We start from the raw sequence: 6152 nt of genomic DNA, 5'->3' as shown, positions 1-6152 counted from the left end.
GAGATCTGTTCGTGCGCAAATTCCTGCATTGCTAAAACTTCGAAAATTATGGACGGCTATGGAGGCACCGACTTGTTGAGACCATGACACATTGAGATGTTGTACTGCGCACGTCCGACGAGATATTAGGAGGTATCCAATGATTTTTGTCACTTCATTGTAATCTGAACATCCACAAAAATGGCAATTATGTAAGTTGTACACTTTTCGATCAAAATTTAGTGATACACTGCACAGATAGTCAAAAAATTACATGCAAAAACATTGTATGATAAGTAATTTTTATAATAAATTTTCTGTCTGAACTATTATTTTGTTTCAGTATTTTTTACGTTCTCAGTCCGTCTCTAATTTGTTTCCTGCACACAACATAACATTAACGAGGCGACATATTCCAGCTATCTGTCTCAACAAAAGCGGCTGAACCGCAAGCCTTATCGACAGCTGAGAAGTGCATTGCACGGGTGCTCTCTATATTGGAGCAAGTGAACTCAGACAGGAGCCGGTAACATGCGTCTTACATGATTGTGTGTGTGTGTGTGTGTGTGTGTGTGTGTGTGTGTGTGTGTGTGTGTGTGTCTGTTTCACTGACGGAAAAAGCTCAAGAACTCAAATATTTATACTTTTTCTAAACATGACACAAAACGTTATTTTTTTAAAATGTTGTGAGATAACATTCATTGACGAAATAGAGGTGGAAAGATGTGAAACATTTTGGTCACACGCCTATGTAAGATGAAATTTAATGATAAGGTAGAGGAAATATTTTAATGTAAATGACGAGACAGTGCAGTATTTACATGGGTTTACCCAGAGTGACTGTGTCATTGGCACACCCAATAGTAAGCAAGGTAAGTGCGTTCACTCTGCAAACTGACCATAGTTCTCCATTGGCCACCGATCTGTGTGATGACCATCATCTACACTGACCATAATTTTCTTAAAAGATGAACAAATTCCGTTTTCCTAACCAGTGATGCGTTCCGTTTTCTTAAACGGTGAACCGATTCCATTTCATTAAATGCTGACCCATTCCGCTTCTTCTGATGGCTTTTCTTAAATGGTGACCTGTTTCGTTTTTCTAAACAGTGACCATTTTCACCAACAAAGGGGTCGCCCAGCGACTGGACGAGGCAGGAGAAACGGCGCTGAGATCCTGCAGGCAACCCCGTGATACCCCTTCGATTACAGATGCTGGCCTGCAGGCACGTAGTCTCTGTAAAGCCACAGTTTTAAAGTTCTCAGTGATGGTTGGCGGACGCCGCCGAGGTTGTTGCCTAACTGGGAGGTGTTAGGGAGATCCTTCGCCGTTCTATTCATACATGTGTCAATGTCGCTCCCCTCGCTCCCCCTTCCTCCGACCACGCAACAGCAGGGCTGAAACTGGCTAAGCACCCTTTGCAGCTTCACTCACGTTGAAATTTTGCGTCGAATGGTTTTTAACAGTCCGTAATGATGATTTCCAAGAGCGAAAGCCGCGCGGGGTTGCCGCGGGGTCAAGGGTGTCTTGTCACGGTTCACGTGGCTCCCCCTGTGGGAGGTTCGAGTCCTGCCTCGGACATGGGTGTGTGTGTGTGTGTGTGTGTGTGTGTGCTGTCCTTAGCGTAAGTTACGTTAAGTTAGATTAATTAGTGTGTAAGCTTAGGGACCGATAACCCAGCAGTATGGTCCTGTAACGCCAGAAATGCATATCCTCGTATTTCCATCTATTGTACTATATTTTTTTTCCTTATTTTGTTACCTGAATATATGACGTTTCTGTGTCTTTGTATATTGTAATTGTTTTACTATTTGTATACATATGCATTTATGTCGATGTATAATTGGTTTGTTGTGTAAAGATTATTTGTATTTTTACGCTGGGTCTGGCCTAGGAAAACTATGCTATCGAACCATTATATCGATAGGTCGTGTGGAGAACCAAAGTGTTTAGGATCTTTGGTAGGGTTAATTCTGTCGCGTGGAGCGCGGGGAGAGAAAGAGAGAGTGTGGCTGGAGTAGTGCGGTTGAGCAGGTGTGTTGTGTGACGCTCCCGCGAGTTGCCGCCCTTTCGGGGTTTGGCAGCATGTAATTGCGCTCGACTGGCTATGATAGTTTCTAGCACGGTGTCGCGGACGGGAAGCATTAGCTGGCACACATCAAGAGCCCGTTTCGCCTGGTGACCGTGTCGAGAAGAAGGCGCGCCAGCACCGAGCTTCTGCAACAGCGACGGCCGACAATGAGTGACTGTCGCCACCTCCTCGATCGACGACTTCAAACCTTCAATCAACCAACAAGGAAGACTAAAAGCACGTAAAGTTTCAGAACTGTATGGCAGACCTCAGCTTTTCAAACTGTTCCATTTGCCTCGCAAAATTACAGCAACTTAGCATGAACCTTTGTTGCTCATTGTCCCAATTGCATTACCAAGCAGGGTCCCTCCCTTTTCCGAAATGAACCCGAGTGTCGTTGAAATTCAGACGCCAGCATTAAAGTACAATCATTCCATTTCACTGCTTTAATTTCAAAGTTCAGTTTAAGTATTCATAGCTGGCTACAATATTTATATTACACAAGCGCAAATTAAGAGTGCGAGTTTTGTTACTGTATTTTAGCTTACCTGTGACTGCAGCTCAGCTCGGTACGTACTAAATTTTACTATTGTTAATTGCTCAGAATCATTTAATTCAAGTTCAAAGTTAAATCTCTTATTTCTAAATTGCGTAGATTCAAGTTGCTTTTGAAATGATTGTTGAGGTAGTCCAAGACTAACCGTATTTTACTGGATTTCGATGTGCTTCAGAAAGAAAGCTCACTATTAACTTCAGTCACTAAATTAACTTTCGATTTTCCGGTTTTGTTAATTCTTTTGCTAAATGAAGTCAGAGTGTAGCGAAATTTATTACTTCTGACAAACTTTCAGTTTTCACACTACACGTGTCAACCTTCAGTTGCCACGCTTCTAGTGCTAATTATATGTGTAATAACCTTTCTTTTTCAGTTACTATAGTAATTTTCCATAGGACTGGCGACCGTAATTTCCCCCAGATCTCAAATATCTAATTGCCGCTAGTTAATTGTTAACGTAACGGTCGCACATTTACTTTCTTTATTAACTTTACCCCTTTTCAAAATTAATTTCCACCAGTTTCATTGGCATTTTTCCTTTCATAAAGATGTAACCCTTTCCTCCCTCTTTACCGACAGATTAACTTCGGTGACGATTGCTTTTTTCCAAATTTCCGTTAGGTACACGCGGTTTAATTTTTCAATGTTACTTTAAATCCGTCTTGATTGCAAATTTTTTTATTATTTTTATTATTATGTCTGTTTTTGCAAAGTTTGTGCCACGTCAGGCTTCGGGATACATTACGAAGTTCTTACGTATTAAGACAAAGATAGACATTATGTCTGTTTTTGCAAAGTTTAATTTTTCACTGTCATTAAGGTCGATAAGTGAGGGGGAGGTTACAGTCCCATAGTCCTTACCACAAATTTCCGATTTTCCAAGAGCAAAAATTAAGCTCGTGCCGCACTCCAAACAGGTGTGATCACTTGGATGGCGTTGCAGCCGAACAGTATCCTTAGAGAGGGGTTGAAATGCCCAGGGGGTGGCAGCAGTGTCGAATGTTGTCGAAGGCGGCAACCTGCTGCTCATAGCACAGCAAACTGTCGTTTCCGACAGCGAAATGTGTGGGAACCGAAGACCCAAGGGAAGGGGTTGTTTCACTGACGCCCTTTATGCTACCCCCTCAGGCCTTCTCGTATCGATTCCGAGCGGCGGCGCATTTGAAATTTTTTCCTCGGCACCCCATAAGAAAACCGCATGATTTTAACGTTGGGCGTCGCGTTTCTGACCTCCATCGCAAAGGCGTCAAAAGAAGGGTTGAAACCTGGGTAAGGAGGGGTTTGACGACCTTCCCATCGTGCGACATATCCACGGCAGTGCTGAGCAGAATTGTGGTGAAACTTATTGCCAATGTGACATCGTTAACGCACCTTACACCTCACCTCGACATCTGAGCTCTGGCCTTTCTTTATTTTTTTTTTTTTTTTCGCATATGTCGACACCTTGCTGGCACCGTCGAGCTCGAATGTGACGCCCCAGGACGCCACGCTTTCGCACCGTAACAGAGAAAGTTTGTAAGCACCTTTGCGACAAATTTCAAACTTCTGCATCGCAATGGGAGACAATTGTTCAAATGTGTGTGAAATCTTATGGGACTGAACTGCTAAGGTCATCAGTCCCTAAGCTTACACACTACTTAACCTAAATCATCCTAAGGACAAACACACACACCCATGCCGGGGGGAGGACTCGAACCTCCGCCGGGACCAGCCGCACAGTCCATGACTGCAGCGCCCCTGACCGCTCGGCTGGCAGACATTACGAGGTATCGGAAACATGATTCTTCAACTGTGTTGCGCAGTGTAGATGGCTACCAACATGAGTCATTTATCACAGCCGAACATTCGGAACACTGAGAACTGCGAGTATAGAGTGGTTCATCCGACAGTGCAGGCCTACTCACGTAAATTGCGGCAGCGTTATCAGTCACTGTGGACTTTCGTTAACCATATGGTTCCAGAATGAGATTTTCACTCTGCTGCGGAGTGTCCGCTGATATGAAACTTTCCTGGCAGATTAAAACCGTGTGCCGGACCGAGACTCGAACTCGGGACCTTTGCCTTCCGCGGGCAAGTGCTCTACCAACTGAGCCACCCAACCACGACTCACACCCAGTCCTCACAGCTTTACTTCTGCTGAAACGTCCCCTTTGAAAAATTAATGAATTACTGTGCTGATAAACCTCTTACATTATTTAATTTTCAAACAGCTGAGCAAAACTGAACGTACTCAGACATTACTCTCTTTACTTATTCTGATCAACACTAAACTGACACACAATATTTTTAGCGCAACGCAATCTGACTTTTAATAATCCCTACAAAAGAGTGGCCCTGACTAACAATAACCTATACCTTTCATGAATCACTTACCTCACAAAAATCTTCGTTGCTCGAACTACTGCAATACAGCGAGCGCCACTACTACCAGCTAAATAAAAGATTCAAACTACTGAAGGCACTAACTACTGATAGGCACAGTTAGCAAAAGAAAGATTTTGACAGAGAACAAACAATGTATTTACCTTAATAGTGTTCAAAAGTCATAATATATCAGTTCATGACATCCAGTCTTACAAATTTACTGTCTCTGATGGACACACGTCCAGATCATCCGCTCTCAAAACTCCGCCATCTCTTTCCCCACATCCACCACTGCTGGCGGCTCACCTCCAACTGCGCAACGCTAAGCGCTGTTAACATCCAGCTGCCCAACACTACAATGGCAGACAACAATGCAAACTAGCCACAGACTGCACACAGCACAGCCAGTGATTTTCATACAGAGGCGCTACGTGGCGTTACCAATACGAAAACCATACAGCCTACTTACACTCCCAGTACCTCGTCTCCTACCTTCCAAACTTTACAGAAGCTCTCCTGCGAACCTTGCAGAACTAGGACTCCTGAAAGAAAGGATATTGCGGATACATAGCTTAGCCACAGCCTGGGGGATGTTTCCAGAATGAGAAGTAAAGCTGTGAGGACGGGGCGTGAGTCGTGCTTGGGTAGCTCAGTTGGTAAAGCACTTGCCCGCGAAAGGCAAAGATCCCGAGTTCGAGTCTCGGCCCGGCACACAGTTTTAATCTGCCAAGAAAGTTTCATATCAGCGGACACTCCGCTGCAGAGTGAAAATCTTACAAAACTATGATAAGCGGTTTGGAACATGAATAAAATCACATCCTCGTAATAACCTGTATTAATTTGACCCATCAATACTTTAGTCCCATAGGTTCCAACATTACTCCAGATGTGGAACTGCAATAGAACTGTAACAAGATTCATGCAATGCGCATAAAATAACCTAACAAAATCGCACATGTAACATCTAATGGAACAAAGAGTCAGAATATCTCCGTAAATACTGTATTATATCATCACAAATTTGTTTTGAGCAGAAGCCATTTTTTTAACCTGAAAAAATTAAACTGAAAAGCAGTATTGTCATTTACTTTGCATAAATTTGCTGTGAAAACTCTCATTTGACAAAATTTAACTTAAGGCTCAGTTTTCCATCATTTAGTCCAGTGGTCATCAAACCCTTT

At 43.2% G+C, this 6152-nt stretch overlaps 1 non-coding gene across 1 annotated transcript; it reads right to left on the bottom strand.

The window, feature by feature from the left end:
- Positions 1-4633: 4633 nt before the first annotated feature.
- Positions 4634-4708, bottom strand: Trnap-cgg. Its single transcript has one exon. It is a non-coding gene; the product is annotated as a tRNA-Pro (tRNA).
- Positions 4709-6152: the final 1444 nt, after the last annotated feature.

Source organism: Schistocerca piceifrons, chromosome 3, assembly GCF_021461385.2.
Source record: "Schistocerca piceifrons isolate TAMUIC-IGC-003096 chromosome 3, iqSchPice1.1, whole genome shotgun sequence".
Lineage (NCBI taxonomy): Eukaryota > Metazoa > Arthropoda > Insecta > Orthoptera > Acrididae > Schistocerca > Schistocerca piceifrons.
This window is presented reverse-complemented; position numbering and strand designations above follow the sequence as displayed.